At 49.9% G+C, this 18,507-nt stretch overlaps 1 protein-coding gene across 2 annotated transcripts in view; it reads right to left on the bottom strand.

The window, feature by feature from the left end:
- The window catches only part of CAPN5 (calpain 5), a 133,205-nt gene extending 119,178 nt beyond the window's left edge, over positions 1-14,027 (bottom strand). Inside the window, exons 1-2 of one of the 2 annotated variants that reach the window (XM_030557855.1) lie at positions 13,915-14,027; positions 11,703-11,858 (exon numbers count right to left, since the gene is read on the bottom strand). The gene's annotated coding sequence lies outside the window, so the exon portion shown is untranslated. The remainder of the gene's footprint in view (positions 1-11,702; positions 11,859-13,914) is intronic. The other variant, XM_030557847.1, reaches the window with a different exon arrangement.
- Positions 14,028-18,507: the final 4,480 nt, after the last annotated feature.

Below are 18,507 nucleotides of genomic sequence, written 5' to 3'. Positions count from 1 at the left end.
CCCAAGAGGAAAAGGCCTTTGAGTCTCTCTTCTGCACTGCGGTAATGGAACGATGATACTCTCTGAGTCTGAGGCCATGTCTACACTTACAGTTTTGCAGCACTGGTAGTTACAGCTGTGTTCGTACAGCTGTGTAGGACCAGCGCTGCAGTATGGCCACACTGACAGCTACCAGCGCTGCAGTGTGGCCATATTTGCAGCACTTGCAGCGCTGCTGGGAGTGGTGCATTGTGGGCAGCTATCCCAGCATTCAAGTGGCAGCAACGTGCTTTTCAAAAGAGGGGGGTGGGGTGGAATGTGACAGGGAGCGTGGAGGAGACAGATAGAATGGATTTTTGGAGTTGACACTATTCTCAGCTCCCTGCCTTGCAAGTTCTAAGGACTGGAAGACACACAGTGCCTACCTTCAATCATTTTAAAAGTTCTAACTCCCTTCCCCCACTCCTCTCTCATTCACTAAATGCAAATTATGTACTTCTAAATACCCGTCAGACCAGATAAGCAACTGCTCAACATGGACTTCCCCCTCCCCCTCTGCTGTGTGAGCGTGCTGTTTCTCTCTTCAAGCAAACAGCTGTGAACATTCCAGAGTAATTCCCCTGCCTGCCTCCGCTCGCTCAGCAAACAGGAGCTGTGTTTGTTTTTTAAATAAGCAGTTTGGCTGAACTCCGAGCTCTCCCTTTCTTCCGGTTTGTTGTGAACAGGAATTCTGGGATACCTCCTTATACCCTGGAGGTCAATAAAAGCGCTGGTGGGCGTCCACACTTGCTGACCAGCGCTGGATCACCAGCGCTGGAATCCCTACACCCGAGGCTCGACCGGGTGTACAGCCAGCGCTGCAACCAGGGAGTTGCAGCGCTGGCCGTGCTTTGCAAGTGTGGCCACATCCTAAGTTGCAGCGCTGTAACCCCCTCACCCGCGCTGCAACTCTCTAGTGTAGCCATGGCCTCAGTTCAGATCTAGGTTCATGACCTAAAGAGTTTATGGTCTAAATCATTGGGCATCTGACAGACCTAATTACTTATTAGCCTATTGTAAGCACTAGCCATCCCCTGACTCATGCTTTGCTTTGCTGTGGCTGTTTCCCAGGAACTCCCTGTTAGTACCCACATGGGTTACCCTTGGGATGTTGTCCTTGTAGGTGTGGACTGAACATACACTTGTGTTGTCCACTGCAAAAGAATCTCCCATTAAAGCTAATGGAAAGCATCTCATCGTCTGCAAAGGGAGCAGGACTGGGCCCCCACACAGTAACACCAGTCCGGACAAGTAGTTCTCAACCAGGGGTACGCATACCCCTGGGGGTACTCAGATCTCCCAGGGGGTACATCAACAGGCTCCATAATAAGCACTAGAGAAGTCAGTACAAACTAAAATTTCACACGACCTGTTCATTCTGCTCTATACACTATACGCGGAAATGGAAGTACAGTGTTTATATTCCAATTGATATATTTTATAACGATATGGTTAAAGTGAGCGAGAGTCAGCCATTGCTCAATAACAGTGCGCTGTGACACTTCTGTGTTTTTCTATCTGATTTTGTCAGCAAGTAGGTTTTAAAGTCAGGTGAAACTTAGGGGTAACACAAGGCAAATCAGCCTCCTGAAAGGGGTACAATAGTCTGGAAATGTTGAGAGCCCCTGGTCTAGACGTTCGACACGTGCCTCAATTATCTGAACGGTACAAGGGCAAGGGGAATGGTTCAGGTTGGGCAGGAGAGTTTCTAGTGGAAGTAATGTACTTTAGGGACCAGGACTGAGAGATGTGGGGTTCAGATAACCGAAGTTTCACTGTTCCAGAGAATTCCTAGCGTAGATAAACTATAGCAAACGGCTACGCCCCCGCTCCAACTGCCGTTGGTCCCATTATTGTAACAATCATTTATAAAGCCGTAAATATGCACTGCTGCTAGCTCAGTGCCAAAGAGATCACAGGTCACTGCTTTATGATCACAACACTGAAGCGTTGATAGGGCACATTAATGGCCACTACTACGGACGCCATTTGACACACACCACACCACGGCACTTCCTGACACAAGGAAGGTCTAGGCTGTCTGCAGACTCAGGCAGACATCCCTGCCCCGGGTCACATCTTGAAGGCTTTCCTTAAAACTCCAAAGGCTAGAGAGAGTTTCAGTCTCCTTTCAAATGAAAACGGAGAGAAGGAAAACCAAGCTGTCAGACTCATGGGGAAGCACCTGCTCAGCTCAACCTTTAGTAGTGACTCATTGCCAAGTGCCAACACAGGCTTGGCATATCTACAGTGGGTGCACTCCCCTAATTAAGGGTTGATAGATATCTAAACTGGCTTAATCACCATGGTGATACGTGCTCTATATGGCTCTGCATCCTGGCAGGACTGCTCTTCGCTGTTTTCTTCCTCACCTGCAGGTGTGGCAGGGCCATGGATTTTTTTCCCCCATTGATTAAATTATGTAGCACTATAGACCCAGGGAGGTGCCCAGGTCACCTCCGGTTCAGGACAATCCCAGAGTTCCAGGATCTCTGCATTTTTTTTTAGGTCAACCCTCACAGACTAGTCACAAAGTCCAGATCCAGGCGAGACTGTGTCCCAGCGTTTGGGGATGTTCTGGCTCACCTAACAACTCTAGTGTAAAACCTTCCCTGAGCCAGGCCCCCAGTGAGTCTGGTATGTACACTGTATCAGAGGGGGGTCTGCAATGCACATTGCCCCAGCCCACGTTACAGCAGTTTCTGGGCTGAAGAGTTCTTCCTGCCCTTTCTGCACTCCGCAGCTCACACCATGCTGGACGGCAAGGCCTGCATTCCCACTACAGAGCCGTGCATTTATCCTTTGGCTGCCCCCACCAGGATGGAGGGACAATGTACCAGGCTGGGGAGAGTGTCTGAGGATCAGAACTGATCACGTTAAGGCCACATGCGCAGTGGCATGGCACGGCAGGCACACCAGGCTCTGCCTATGAGATGCAATGGGGGCATGTCCTTGCTTGTGGCTGGGGGGGCATCTACAGCAAAGGGCCGTGCCGCACATAGCGACACGGTGTTTTGGGTATGGGCCACACAGGCCCCCGCCCCCACGTGGCACATTTTACATGGTTCCATAGGAGCGGTTCCCCTTACCCACACACAGCCCATGTGGGCATGGCCGCATGCCCACTCCTAGGATGTGTGGGCGTGGCAGGACGCTGTGCCCCTGCCCAGCCTGCAGCGTGGGGGGGGGGCATTTTCCTGGAATGGTTTCTGAGGCTTCTCCTTAGCATTTCCCCTCAACGTGGTGGCCCAGAGCAGCACGCCTCGGCTTTGCTGGCTGCTAAGCACACCCACCCGGAGCTGTATATCATGGCAAGGTACTGGCCAGCTCTTCCAATGACAGACGTTCACTTTACAGCAACTCTGGGGCAACTTTAGTGGAGCAGAACAGTCACCTACCTGCTGTGGTGTCACTGCCCCTGTATAAACCCTCCTCTGTTTGCTCAGGTAACTCCTCATACAGAGACTTTAACCACATAGTAGCAATCCCCCTGCAGGCTTTGTGCGCTAGTCACCAGAGCCATAACAAGGAATTTTTGCATCCGAGGCAGAGCCGGCTCCAGGCTCTTCGGCAGCGGGTCCCTGAGTTCCTGTCGGAGGGAAGGACCTGCAGCCAAATTGCCGCCGCTGCTTTATTCATTTTTTGGTGGCAATCAACGGCGGCTCCCTGAGTCCCTCTCAGAGAGAAGGACCCACCGCCGAATTGCTGCCAAAGAAGTGGTGGCGGTAGAGCTGCCGCCGAAGCGCCGTCAATCGCATTAGAGCCGCGCCTCTCCGCTTTGTGTGCCTGAGGCAAATGCCTCACTCGCCTCGCCCTTGTTATGGCCCTGCTAGTCACCTCCCTGACAGCCACATGGCACCTTGCTCCCACATGTAACTAGAGAGAGAATCAGGCCTCGAACAGTTACTCAGGCGACAGGCTGCTTCTCACAGACTTTAAGGCCAGAACCGACCATTGATAATCTAGTCTGACCTCCTGCACGTTGCAGGCTCCAGAACCTCACCCACCCATCCCTGTGACAGACCCCTAATCTCTGGCTGAGTTACTAGAATCCTCAGATCTTGATTTAAACACACCAAGTTACAGAGAATCCACCAACTGCACTAGTTTAAACCTGAAAGTGACCCAGGCTCCATGCTGCAGAGGAAGGTGAAAAACCCAGGGGTCTCTGCCAGTTTGATCTGAGAGGAAATTCCTTTCGGATCTCAAATACGGAGACCAGCTAGACCCTGAGAATGTGGGCAACACCCATCAGACAGATACTTGGGAAAGAATTCTCTATAGTAACTCAGAGCCCTGCCCACCTCCCCTCAATCTAGTGTCCCATCTCTTGCCATTGTGAATAAACTTTACAGGCGGTGTTAAAAAGATTTCTCCAGGATTCCACAGGAGTCTTATCCTTCTGTGGATAAGAAGCAGCTGTCTGCATGGACCAGGGTGAGGAGGGCTTAACTCAACATATTTCAAAGACTTCTGCTAATCAACAACAATTTAGCACAGCTAGCACCTCCTTCCACTCCTAGTGAAGTCAGCAGGACATTTTACAGAATCTCATAAAGACCCACAGCAACCTACAAACAACAGAAGAGAGACAGACCTGAGTTACAAACTTGGGTCCACCTGTCCTAAAGCTTGGGAGTTCATTTGGATCCAGAGTTTGGGGTCAGGCTGATCTCTGAGCAATAGTTTCTATGGGTCAGGAGTTCCCCTCACAACAGTTCCTAAGAGAGAGAGGAAGAGGGTCTTGTAGGTCAGGCACTGGATGCAGTCCAGGAGACTGGGTTAAATTCCTGGCTCTGCCACAGATTCCCTGTGTCATCTTGGGCAAGTCACTTAGGTTATGACCACACTGCACACTAAACCTGGGGTCTGCCTCGGGTTTGAGCCCAAGCCCCTTTTCCATCCATACAAATGAGCCTGAGTTGGGCCAGTGAGCATTCAGGTCCTGTGTCCTAAAACTCTGCTAGGGCCATGGATCAGCACCCAAGTCCTACTGTGACTCGGGTCCAAACCCTGTCATTTTGCAGTGTGGACACAGCTCACACCGCAGACCTGAGTCAGAAGATCTGCATAGTCAAGTATGGACACATTAGTACGGCTGTGAGACCCAGGTTCAGAAATTATAAACCCAGATTTACAAGCCAGTGTGGACACTCCAGCTCGGGTTTGGGAACACAGAGTACAAGTCCACAGACCCAGGTGTACAGTGCAGTAGACGTACCCACAGTCTCGGGGCTTGTCGGTACAAACTCTTAGCTCATGGCAAACTGAGGTGTAACTGCCTTGCCCTGGGCATCTGCTGCGAACTAGAAGTTCCCTAGTGCAGTTTGGCCCACTCCTGTTCCCAAGTAGAGTAGATCAAAGTGCACGAGGGAGCTTTTAGTGCGCGGCAGCAGTATCCACATGGACACGTAGTGCATGGCACACTAGTGTGAGGTAAACGGACACCCCAGCTTGCCACAAACAAAAGTTCGTATAGACAAGCCCTCAGACCCTCAGGGCATGGCTGCATGCGACAAAAGACCTGTGGCTGGCCCTGGTCACCTGACTGAGGCTGGCAGGAGGGTGGGGGCTGCGGGGTTATAAAACTGCAGTGTAGACATTCAGGCTCCCCCCTCGCAGAGTCCCAAAGCCCAAATGTCTACACTTACATTTTATGGCCTCCCAGCCCAAGCCCCACGAGCCCGAATCAGCTGACCCGGGCCAGCTGTGAGCCATATCGAGGCTCCTTTATCACAATGTAGACATTACCCTCTGTTCCCCACCTGTAGAACGGAGATAATACTTCCTGTGTCTGTTTGCACTGTGACCTCTCCAGGGTCTGTCTCTTACTATGTGCACTTACATCACCTAGCACAAGGGGGCTTCATCTCCACCGGGGCCCCCGCTGCTACCATAACACAAAGAAACACAAGAGGCCCTGCTGACAGTCCTAACAGGTTGCGGGAGGGTACCTTATCGGGCGTGGAGAACCCCAGCCATGGCACTTTGAAACAAAGGAACCAAGGTATCCTCAGTGACAGCTGACAGAAATTTACATCCTCTCTCAGTGGGGGTTCCACCTGGGCCTGGAAAGGCCAGAGTGTGTCTCTAAGCACCCTACCTGCCTGCAGAAGACAAGCAAGTCACAAGGATCCCCTGAGACTTACTCATGACCAGTGGGAGAATTTCACTTGAGAAGTTTCCTTTAATTACATCAGCTCTCTCGTGACCACTAATTCTGTTAAGTCCCCCACCTCACCCCAATATAACTGTCACTGGAGTAAGGGCACCAAGAAGAGCCTAGGAAATGATCAGCTGGGTGACTTCATAGCCACAGGGGCTGATGCTACACCCCAGCAACAGGTGCAAGGCACCTGGGCACCTTGCGTAAGGGTTTGATCTTGCAGCCTTCACCTGAGCAAGCCTCCCACTCACTTTGATGGGAACTGTGCTTGCGTAAGAACTGCAGGATCAAGCCCTTAATTGCTTACTGGTTGCTTTGTAAGCCAGCCGGTACCTCCTGGAGCACTGTTCATGCAGCCCTAGAAAACCGGTAAAACCAGCTCTGCGCAGTCTGACTGTGCTGGGCTTTCCTGGACAAGGCCTTGCTAAGGAAGGTGTAGCTGCCAGAGGGTTTTTCTTGGGGCAAGAAGTGGCTGCTGAGGCCTGGAGGGGCTAGATTTTTATTTTTTTTTATTTTTTTTTAAGGGATTCTCTCTGCCCTACAGTGGGAATGAGGGAGGGGACAGAACAGATCAGAAACTTTCAAGCAGCTGAGGAAAGGAAGGCCAAAGAATATGGGTGAAACAGCCATCTGTGTCCTGTATCCAGCCCTCAGACCAGACCCTGGGGGTAGCTAATGCCTGTGAGCCATCACCAGGTGAAAACACATGGAGACAAGGCGTTTTAGCTTAATGCAGGGTAACGAGGCAGGGTCAGCCCTATACCTGTCAGAGGCTGACCCTACCTCGTTACCCCACAGGAGAACTAACACCCCTTGTCTCCATTGTGTTTTCACTTCAGGTTCACTCAGGGGTGTTCGTCACCCCCACACGGAGCACACAACTGGCTCAGCAGCCGATACAAAGCCACACACTAGGATGCCTTAATCACAATTGGATAGTCATTGCATTACACTGTTACTATACTACCTAGCTCTTATGTAGCACTTTCCATCCAGTGATCTCAGTGTAACAAAGGAGGTCAGCATCATTATCCTTATTGTACAGATGGGGAAACTGAGGCAACTGGTGGTGAAATGACTCACCTAATATCACCCCACAAGTCATTCGCAGAGCTAGGAATAGCGACCAGCTCTCTCCTGAATCCCAGTCCAGTGCCCCATCCACTATGCCACACTGCCTCCAACAGGGCAGAGTTAAGGTTTTTTGGGTCCTTACTATGAATTCTTGAGTATAGTTGGATTGCTTTTAAGTGCAACTTAAATTCTAAATTTCCTGTGTTTATAATGCTTAGTTTGGGGATAATATCCCTGTAATGTTTGTTCACCCTTAAATTATTGATGCACACACTGAGTCTATCTCTATTTGAAGGTAATCTTTCTTCTGGGAATCTAGAGAGTTACAATTTACACGGTCCTCCCAAATAATAACAGGAAAAAAAAACCCTCTCTGTTCCTCAAGGGCAGGTCACAAATGCACAGATCTCCTCCCTTGACACTACTAAGGAGAGGGAAATCACCTGAATGCCCTCTCCTGGCCTGGGTACTCAGACACTGTTGCAGAGCATTAGGACACTTGGTGAAGAAACAGGTTTAGAGTTACACTGCCTGGAATGATTAAAAGGAGCACGATATAATTATATGGTGGGATAATACCTGGCACAAGTAATAAAAATTCACCACTCTAGGCGTATCAGGGGACAGAAAAAGCCATTACATGGCAAGTTGCTTTCTAGGGGGAAAAAGTCTGCGTATTATTATCATAAACCACCTATAATACACCATAAATATACATAGCATATTTGCTCCAAAGTAGACCAAGGACCCACCAAGCTTCCACTGAAGATAACTGGAGTTGGATCAGGTCCAACAAACAGGTCCCATGCCCAGATCATCATCCAGCTAGACCCCTGGTCAGTATGACTAGGCCTTGCAAAGGTATCTTCTCTAGCACTAAGGATGCAGGCTCCCCAACCCCACAGTGATTCCGAGACAGGTACAGTGATTTGTAGCAGCAGTTTAATAAAAACCAGCAGGCAAGTATCAATCCACATCATCGGGGGCGGGGGGCAGAGGATGATGCTGGGAAAATAACAGGCTACATCTGAAGGGAAAGAACAAGAAAAAAGATATCCTAGTCTCTTCCCAACAAAGAAAATCCTTTTGGGGAAGGTAGAGAAAACCCCCTGCTGAAAGAAAAGGGGTGAAGAGTTAGGTCAGAAGCATGAAGGTAGTCATTCCTGTTTCCATTGTAACCCAGGGGAGTTACCCATATCCTCAGGCTGGAGAATCAAGCCTGTTGTTTAACACAATGACTCTACTCCAGCAGAGGTTTGCTTTAGATTTAGCACAAGGTCAGTATTAAAGTAGCCCCAGCTACATACATAGCAATGAGGTGAATCAGAAAACTAAGGGCAGGAAAGGGCTAACTTTGCTGCAGCGGGGAATGGGAGGGACGGGACACACACAGAATCTCAGCTAGTGTAAATCAATATAGCTCCAAAGAACTCAATATTGCTGCCCTCATTCTCCCCTGATGCAATCCTGGCCCACTGTCTCCAGGGCCGGCTCCAGGCACCAGCCCAGCAAGCAGCTGCTTAGGGGGTGGCACGTCTGGCTCTTCGGTGGCAATTCGGCGGCTGGTCCCTTACTCCCTCTCGGAGCGAAGGACCAGCCGCCGAATTGCCGCTGAAGACTGAAGCGGAGGCGGTAGAGCTGCAGGTCGCAATTGCGGCTTTTTTTTTTTTTCTTTTTGCTGCTTGGGGCAGCAAAAACCCTGCAGCGGCCTTCACTGTCTTCTAATGAACTGGAAGTGCATGAGCCAGGGTAGTGGGAGCAGCTCTCACTGCTGCATCCATGCACGGTCCAGGCCCCTAAAGCTGTGTCTACAGAGTGATAAAAACTTGTGGCTGGCCTGGGTTCCAGGGCTGAAAAATCGCTGTGTAGATGCTTTGGCTGCAGCCTGAGCTCTGGGACCCTGTGAGGCTGGAGGTCTTTTATCCCTGTGTAGTAGATCAGGCCTTCTGCTGCCTCCCGTGTGCCTAGGTCTTCCCACAAGGCTTTGGGATGCTGGGGAGAGAGCCTGCCAAACTCGCCCGGTGACACCAGAGCACAAGAGAAGGATGTTCAGGACTCCATCCCCATCATATCCTATAGGATGCAGTTAGAGGAGGCTTCTTCTTGAGATAGTCGGAAGATTTGAGGAGGGGCTGAAAGCACTAGAGAGTTGAGGGGGGAAGGGAAGAGGCTGTCGGCTACCCCCCTGCTTGAGTTAGGGGATCTGACCCTGGGGCTTGCATCCTCAGCAAGTTTGCGGATAACACTAAGCTGGGGGGAGAGGTAGATAGGCTGGAGGGTAGGAACAGGGTCCAGAGTGGCCTAGACAAATTGGAGGATTGAGCTAAAAGAAATCTGATGGGGTTCAACAAGGACAAGTGCAGAGTCCTGCGCTTAGGATGGAAGAATCTCATGCACTGGTACAAACTAGGGACCGACTGGCTAAGCGGCAGTTCTGCAGAAAAGGACCTGGGGTAGAGAGTGCTCAGGGAACGAGGCGGGGAACCCTAGAAATAACCAGCTGTGAGCACGTAACTAGAGACTGTATGATAACCAACATGCATCAGTGGCCAGTTAGGGTTGCACTCAAAAGCCAGGGAAGCACAATTTGAACATTCTTGTAGGGCCCAACCTAAAGCCTGGGAATTGATCAGGCTCTTAATGTGAGGAGGTTTTGTTTTTGATTTTCTAGGTGTTTTGTTGTTTTACAGAGAGGTAAAAGCAAAGCCGCCCCTTAGCTAGGTGTTTTGGTGGACATCGCCAGAGTGCCAGAAGTGAAATTACATGTGCACGATGCAAAGTCAGAAATGTAATATACCTTGAGGCAGAAAGCTCTCCACGGTGCCCTTCCCTTCATGGGACATGCTGACCTTTATGCTCCGACAGTGTGAATTTTGCTGCCTTTACAGATGCAAAGGGTCTCCTCCTAAATCGTTTCATGCATGCACAGGCAGGCCCACAGGACCAGCAGCAGGAACATGGGAGATCAGGGTTGATTGCCTGCTCTGCTACAAACTTCCTGTGTGACCTTGGGCATGTCAACTAGCCTGCCTTTGCCACAGTTCACCCTCTGTAAAATGGGTATAAGAGCACTTCCATAACCTCACAGGGGTGCTGGGAGAATGAATGCATTAAAGGATTGTGAGGCACTCAGGTACCACAGTAATGGGAGCCATATGAGAAACTTAGATGGGCAGTTCAGGGATTCATACTCAGTTCTGGTATAATAGCACCTCTGACTGTGCTTGCTACTGTAAAAGCCAGGCACAGACTAAATAATTTGGGGGAAAGGGCAACAGCAGGGTAGTGGTTTATCTAGCAAAGGGGCCTCAGAAGAAATGCAGGGGAAAGTCAATGGGGTGGGGAGGCCATTGCTAGCACAAAGCGGTTCTGGCCCAGGACTAGGGCTCCTAAGTGATACTACAATACAAATGTAAATAGCAGCAGCAGCAGTCTAATAGACACTCGATCGGTCTGTGGGAAGTTTCACACAAGCCACCAAAATGGCCTGTTAAGTCACCATCCAGACGGGCTACCTCAAGAATAACCCAGCCCTGTACTTTCAGTTTCACCTCTGCTGCCCCCTTCATCTTGGCAGATCTCTGGCAGAAGAGAGTGAAGGAGCAGAGAAAAGGAGTCTGGACAAACAGTGCATGTTTCAAAAAATGTCCAATGCATGTAAGAATACCTATTACCCTACTAGTCAAACAAATAAGCAGCATGCATGTAATATGTGCATAGCTAGAGAACAAACATGTAATATACTGGTGTGTGTGTGCATGCACATGTGCACACACTGCTGCCCTCTACAGCATATATTTATAACTATTCAACTTTGAGACATAGACCCCGTACTGCTAACAGCTAATAGAGATTCTCCGTTAGCTCAGCTGAGTGCTACAAAGTACACCAACTGCACTTCTTCCAAGGAACAGTCCTGCAAGGTGCGGAGTGTAATCACCTCCCTGGAGGGGCTGTCAACAGGGATCAAACCCTGGATCTTTAGCTTCAAAGCACAGATTCTACAACTTAAGCAAAAGGACTAACTTCATTAGCTGTGAACGGCAGCCAGTGGCCTTTCTCTGTAGATCTGCCAAGCAGCGGGACAGACACACATCTGGTCAGCATGCTACACAGACTGCCCACCCACAGAAGTTGATAGGAACCAAGGGAGCTCTGCATCTTCCCAGATCAAGTCCCTGGATCTTAGCCCTGTGCCAGCTCTTTTGTCTTTGACTTTCCATCATGACTGCCACTAAGGTCCAATCCTGGGATGATCTGGCTGTAGGCACTCGCAGCAGATGGTGTCACTTGTGCACGTAATTCCAGCCGGCGTAATCTGTTACCTAGAGAGAGAATTGCCTTGTGCTGCCTGGAGCAGAGAGTCAGCCACATGGAAGATCGCTATGCTAACAAGCACCAGCACATACAGCAAGGCTCTGGGAAATCACTATTGGTTACACACCAGTGTAGCAATAAAATTGGACAGCTGGAACACCGCCACCTGCCAGATAAAACACCAGCTCAGCCATGTGGCGACACACAAACATGCCCCTGCCTCTTTTCAGAGTGGTCCACGAGCACTTTCCCTGTCTTCCTCCCTACTCCTGCCTGAAAGATGCTGCAAGAAAAAGCAGCCAGAGAATGTAACAGGAATTTTCCTGCTCACTGCCCTGCTTTTACCTCTGTTTCATGGCTGATTATTCACCCCCACCCCATCCCCAAACAAGCCGCTTACTTTCCTGCACCACAAGGCTCAGAACATGGAGGAGCGAATACTATGGCACCCCCTTGGTTAGGCAGTCCTGCTCTCGGTGATAAATCCGAGTGCCAAACATGTAAGCCACACCCACACCCCCCTTCCGGGCATGCAAGGCAGGTAAATTAGCTGTGTGCATTTGTGCCTGTGATCCCTACAGAGCGGGCAGCATCCTTGGCTCCTAGCTGTCTAAGGGAAAGTTTGTCTGAGGCTTCTTTGCCAAAACTTTCCCTCTGGCTCAGCTCACCAGCAGTAGCAGGGTTGGTGCAGGGTCCAGGCAGCTCCTGGCTCTTAAACTCTCAGGGACCTGACTTTCAGAGGTGTCACGCACCTGCAGCTCCCACTGACTTCAGCGGGAGGTGGGAGTACTCAGCACCTCCGTGAATAGATCCCTGGTCAGAGCAGGCTGCAGCAGTAGGACCCATTGTTGCCCTAACACAAGGCAGTGCGTGGGGGTCTCTGGATGGGTACTGACATTAGGATTTTTTGCCCAAAATGTTCCCCCATTGCTAGCCGCAGCAGTGCCACCACTGGCAGGAGTGCAGGGGCCACCAGCGACATAGGGGCGCCTACACAGCAAAAAATGACTCGCAGCAGCAAGTCTCGGAGCCCGATCAGGTTCACACTGCAGGGCTAAAAACAGCCCGTCAGAGCCCGGGCTCTGGCTCCAGATGGGAAACCCAACGAGGGGGGAGGTCTCAGAGCCTGGGCTCCAGCCTGAGTCCAAACGTCTGCACTGCTATTTGTACCCCCACGGTGGGCTCTCAAACTCCCTGCCTTAGCGGCGTTCCTGCTGTGTAGACGGACCCATGAGGCTAAGGCCCCGATTCAGCAATGTACTTAAGCAGGTGCTTAACCTGAAGCACATGAGCACTGTTGACTCGAGTGGGAATACTCATGTTTAAAGTTAGGTGCTTAATTAGCTATGCAGCGTTCCTGAACTGGGGACCTCTGGAGGCAGGGGATTCTCATCAGCAGAGGGCCCTCAATTCTGGGACCTCTCCCCCATCATCACCCAGAACTGCTGCCCCTCACCACTTTTGCCCAAGCATCGTCTCCTTGTGTTCTGCAGTCCAGCGGGGTGTGGCTGGTGTGGTAATGGCTATTGCATCCTGTAGGTAGTTGATACTGTGTTTACACTTGGAAAAGGCTCCTGCAGCCAGGCATGCATATATTAAATCCCTGTGCAAACACCAGCAAAGCCACTTACTCCGAGTTTTCTTGCTCTGCATCTGCCTGGGGTCTCAGGCTAAGGTGAAATGACCTGCAGTTTGACAGGGGAGTTCAAGTAAAGACCCTAACCCAGCACCTGCCAGCCTGCCAGAGCCCAGAGAGGAGGCAGAACACCTGCATGCATCTGAAGAAGTGGGTTTTTTACCCACAAAAGCTTACGCCCAAATAAATCAGTTAGTCTTTAAGGTGCCACCGGACTCCTTGTTGTTTCTGCTGCTCCTTGTGGCTCCTGCTGCGTGACAGTCACACTGCAAACTTGGGAACACATAGAAACCCAACCCGAGAACCCACAACCAGCTGCAGAAGAATAGACACGAGGGGGAGATGCTCCCCTCCCCACTTGGAGCCAGGCAGGCACCAGACTCCGCATTTCTCTCTTCATTCGCCTTGAACACTGGCTCTTTAGTGGGAAAATATACCCCTCCCACCACTTCCAGCCATATCCCCCGCAAGGCAGCCAGGCACCCCCCTACACACACACACTCCTGCACCTGGAGAAGGATTTTTAAGCTGGGGGGGGATACCCTATGCAAACAGAAACACGCTGGAGCCTGCAGAAACCCCTTCGATCTCCACGCCACATCCCCACCGCGGTGCGGTTTCCTAGCTGGGCGCCTGGCTCTGATGCCCAGAGTTGGGGGCCCTGCGAGAGCAGCGCTCAGCCCGCCCCCGCGGGGCAGCTCACCTGCTGGCTGGGCTCGGCCCGAGAGCGGCTCCTTCCGCAGCAGAGCGCCCAGCTGCGGCCAGATGTTGCCTCCGCTCTGCCGCGGCAAGGCTGCGTGCCCGCTCCAGGCAGCAGCGCCGCCCGGCCCCCACGGGGAGGGGCTGCCAAGGGGGTGGGGAGGCAGCTTGCGCCTGCGCTGGCTGAGACTCGTTCGCAGGGAGGGAGCCTGGGCTGTGCGTGTCTGTCTGTGCAGGGGGCATGTGGTGCAGCAGTGGGGGCTGGGGCAATGAGCGTCCCCGTTTACAGCTGGTCTGAGCAGGGAGTTAAAGTCGCCAGTCCGGGGGGTTTAAGGGGGGGGAGATGAACTAAAACTTGAGTTCAGGAGGCTGTTGGCACCGTCCCACGTGCCATGTTCAGAGGCACCCTAGGGAAGTGAGATCTAGATGCAGTCTCCACAGCAGGGTGAAGGACCGGACTCAAAGAGTCATTAGTGGGTTTGCTGCCAAAGGGGGAAGGATGTGGTGGGATCCCACAGGGGTCTGTCCTGAAGCAGGACTATTCACTGTTGTCATTAATGACTTGGATAATTGAGTGTACACTTCTAAGATATACACATGACACCAAACGGAAAGGGGCTGCAGGCCTGTTGGAGGAGAGGATTACAATTCAAAATGTGCCTGAGAAATTGGACAATGGGGCTGAACGATAAAATTCAATAAAACGCAAGTGAAAGGTACTGCACTTAGGAAGGAAAAAAATGTGATGCACAATTACAAAATGGCAAGGTGGATTTGATTTAAATCACTAGTCAGCGTGACTCGATTTAATCATGGATTTCTACAGAAAAGTGCATTCTGGAATGTGCTGCTCAAACTGCACTTTTGTTTCTACTGCCTCTCTCTCCCTCCTCACATTTATCTCCACACTTCTCCTTGTCCAGGTCTATTCCACCCCCGCCAAGCTTTATTCATTGAACTTTTGGAAACTTTGCACTTTTAGAGAGAGGTAAAGGATTGACTCTGTGCACACACATTTGCAGAGGGACAATAGGGTTGAGGTCTGTTATTTCTCACCTCTGTATTATTTATTTTAAAACATTTTTGCTGTTAACAAGCATGTTATCTCTGGAGACGCAAATCCAAAGTTTTGAGAACTGCAAAACTAAGCATCTCTGATGGTATCTTCTAGAGTGACCACTGAGTTCCATTGGGTAGAGAGAAAGATTAACCTAAATAATCTATCCAGAAGCCCCTGGAACCCCATAAAAATGGGTCCCTAATCCATGAACTATTGGAACTCATTTACAAAACTTTTCTTAAACATTACATGAATATATTGTCTCATACTATAGAATTAGAATTTATAATCCCTATTCCATGGTGAGGTATCCTTGAGCTATGAGTTATCTCAATTAAAACTATCTTAAAATAGGTTTCTTCCTCAAAAAGCATTTTATCAAAAAAATCCAATTTAAATTAAAAAAATCATTTTTTTTTAATTTTTTTAAATAATTGCTTGTTATCCACCCTGCAAAACGGGAAATAACTGTTGAGGTGGTAGCACTGCTGAAAAGGATTGGGAGCCGGGGCTATAGTGGATCACAAATTGAACTGAGTTGCAAAAAAAGCTAATATACTGGGGTGTATTAACAGGAGTGGGGTGCATGTAAGATACAGGAGTTAATTGTCTTCCTCTTATTGAGGTCGCAGGAACAAACCATCCTGATGTACAGAGAGAAGAGCAAATATGGCAGGCAACCAGCCTGGCTTAACAGAGAAATCTTCGGTGAGATTAAATACAAAAAGGAAGCTTACAAGAATTGGAAACTTGGAAAGATGACTAGGGAGGAGTATAAAAATATTGCTCGAGCATGCAGGGGTGTAATCAGGAAGGCCAAAGCACAATTGGAGTTGCAGCTAGCAAGGGATATGAAGGGTAACAAGAAGGGTTTCTACAGGTATGTTAGCAACAAGAAGAAGGTCAGGGAAAGTGTGGGACCCTTACTGAATGGGGGAGGCAACCTAGTGACAGATGATGTGGAAAAACCTGAAGTACTCAAGGCTTTTTTTGTCTCCGTCTTCACAGACAAGGGCAGCTCCCAGACTGCTGCGCTGGGCTGTGCGGTATGAGGAGGAGCTGAGCAGCCCTCAGTGGTGAAAGAACAGGTTAAGGACTGTTTAGAAAAGCTGGACATGCACAAATCCATGGGGCCAGATCTAATGCATCTGAGGGTGCAGAGAGAGTTGGCTGATGGGATTGCAGAGCCATTGGCCATTATTTGTGAAAACTGGTGGTGATCGGGGGAGGTCCTGGACAATTGGAAAAAGGCAAATATAGTGCCCATCTTTAAAAAAGGGGAAGAAGAAAAATCCAGGGAACTACAGACTGGTCAGCCTCACCTCAGTCCCTGGAAAAATCATGGAGCAAGTCCTCAAAGAATCCATTTAGAAGCACTTGGAGGAGAGGAAGGTGACCAGGAACAGTTAACGTGGATTCACCAAGGGCAAGTCATGCCTGACCAACCTGATTGCCTTCTGTGGTGAGATAACTGGCTCTGTGGATATGGGGAAAACGGTGGATGTGATATATCTTGACTTTACCAAAGCTTTTGATACCGTCTCCCACAGTATTCTTGCCAGCAAGTTCAAAAAGTATGGATTGGATAAATGGACTATAAGGTGGATAGAAAGCTGGCTAGATTGTCAGGTTCAATGGATAATGATCAACAGCTCGATGTCTAGTTAGTAACTGGTATCAAGCCGGTATCAAGGGGTCTATCCTGTGTCCGGTTTTGTTCAACATCTTCATTAATGATCTGGACGATGATGTGGACTGTACTCTCAGCAAGTTTGCAGATGACACTAAACTGGGGGAAGAGATAGATACGCTGGAGGGTAGGGATAGGATCCAGAGTGACCTAAACAAATTGGAGGATTGGGCCAAAAGAAATCTGATGAGGTTCAATAAGGACAAGTGCAGAGTCCTGCACTTAGGATGGAAGAATCCCATGCACTGCTACAGGCTGGGGACCAACTGGCTAAGCAGCAGTTCTGCAGAAAAGGACCTGGGGATTACAGTGGACGAGAAGCTGGCTATGAGACAACAGTGTGCCCTTGTTGCCAAGAAGGCTAACCGCATATTGGGCTGCATTAGTAGGAGCATTGCCAGCAGATCGAGGTGTTATACCAATAAAATAAAAACCAGCAGGATCTTATTAAAGGGATAAGGGAAAATACCATGTTTATTGTGAATACAGAAAGGATCATAGTAAGCAGTCAGTTATAGCTATAACATTCCATTCAATTTCACATTCATTCACATATTCATTCATACACCCATAGGTTCTGCAAGGTGGTTGTTATAGTTACCAGCCTTAGATTTGCTTGTGCCAAGCCACTGGCCAGGTGGCCTGGACATGACGATGGAGCTGAGTCTTGTCAGATGTGCATCCGATGCTCCCGGAGGGCGGTTGCAGAACCAGACTCAAAGTTCTCAGTCTTCAGAGTCTGTCTTTATAGGGATTCATCCTCATTCAAATCTATAGGGTTTGCTTTGTTATGCTGCTCTCACGTTTGAAGTGATAATCAATCACTGTTCTCACGTTTGAAGTGATACTTCATCATTCAGATGGCCCAACAGTGACGGCTTGTTATCTTGTTCTTTCCGTCCTTGGGGATGGATTCCAATTTGCCCTCTGGGGTCATCCAGTTATCTCTCTCCTGCACATTCTGCTGCTGAATGTTCCTGGGTATTTATTATTTATTAGGCTGGCACTTCAACCTTTTATTACTCATTCAAACATACAGTTACAATCACAACCTATTTCACTTAACATAACTATTCTCAAATCACTGGGGCATGACAGACTCCAATGAATCTATCCATGCCACTTGTGACACATGAAAAGAAAACACTCAAGATAGGAATGTAAAAGTGGAGGAACAACAAATCTTGTTCCTGAGTGCTTGTCTACATCAGAAAGTTGCAGCGCTGGTGAGGGAGTTACAGCGCTGCAACTTAGGAGGTGTACACATCTGCAGGGCACCACCAGCGCTGCAACTCCCTGTTTGCAGCGCTGGCTGTACTCCCGTTTTGTCTCGGGTGTAGAGGATCCAGCGCTGGTGATCCAGCGCTGGTAATCAAGTATAGACACTTACCAGCGCTTTTCTTGACCTCCGTGGAATAAGCAGGTATCCCAGCATACCTGAGGAAGCCTCTGGTAATCAGACTGGTCTCCTTCCCCAGCTTGCTCTCGCATTCCCCGAACAAGCAGGTCTCCTTCCCTGCGGTTTGCTGGGTGGTTCCGGGAACGCGAGAGCAAACCGCGGCGAAGCTGGTCTCCTTTCCCGGTTTGCTATTGCGTTCCCCGAACAATCAGGTCTCCTTCCCTACGGTTTGCAGGGTGGTTCGGGGAACGCGAGAGCAAACCGCGGCGAAGCTGGTCTCCTTTCCCGGTTTGCTCTCGCGTTCCCCGAACCCCGAGCAAGCAGGTCTCCTTCCCTGAGGTTTGCTGGGTGGTTCCGGGAACGCGAGAGCAAACCGCGGCGAAGCTGGTCTCCTTCCCCGGTTTGCTATCGCGTTCCCCGAACAATCAGGTCTCCTTCCCTACGGTTT

This window comes from Gopherus evgoodei, chromosome 1 (assembly GCF_007399415.2).
Source record: "Gopherus evgoodei ecotype Sinaloan lineage chromosome 1, rGopEvg1_v1.p, whole genome shotgun sequence".
NCBI lineage: Eukaryota > Metazoa > Chordata > Testudines > Testudinidae > Gopherus > Gopherus evgoodei.
This window is presented reverse-complemented; position numbering and strand designations above follow the sequence as displayed.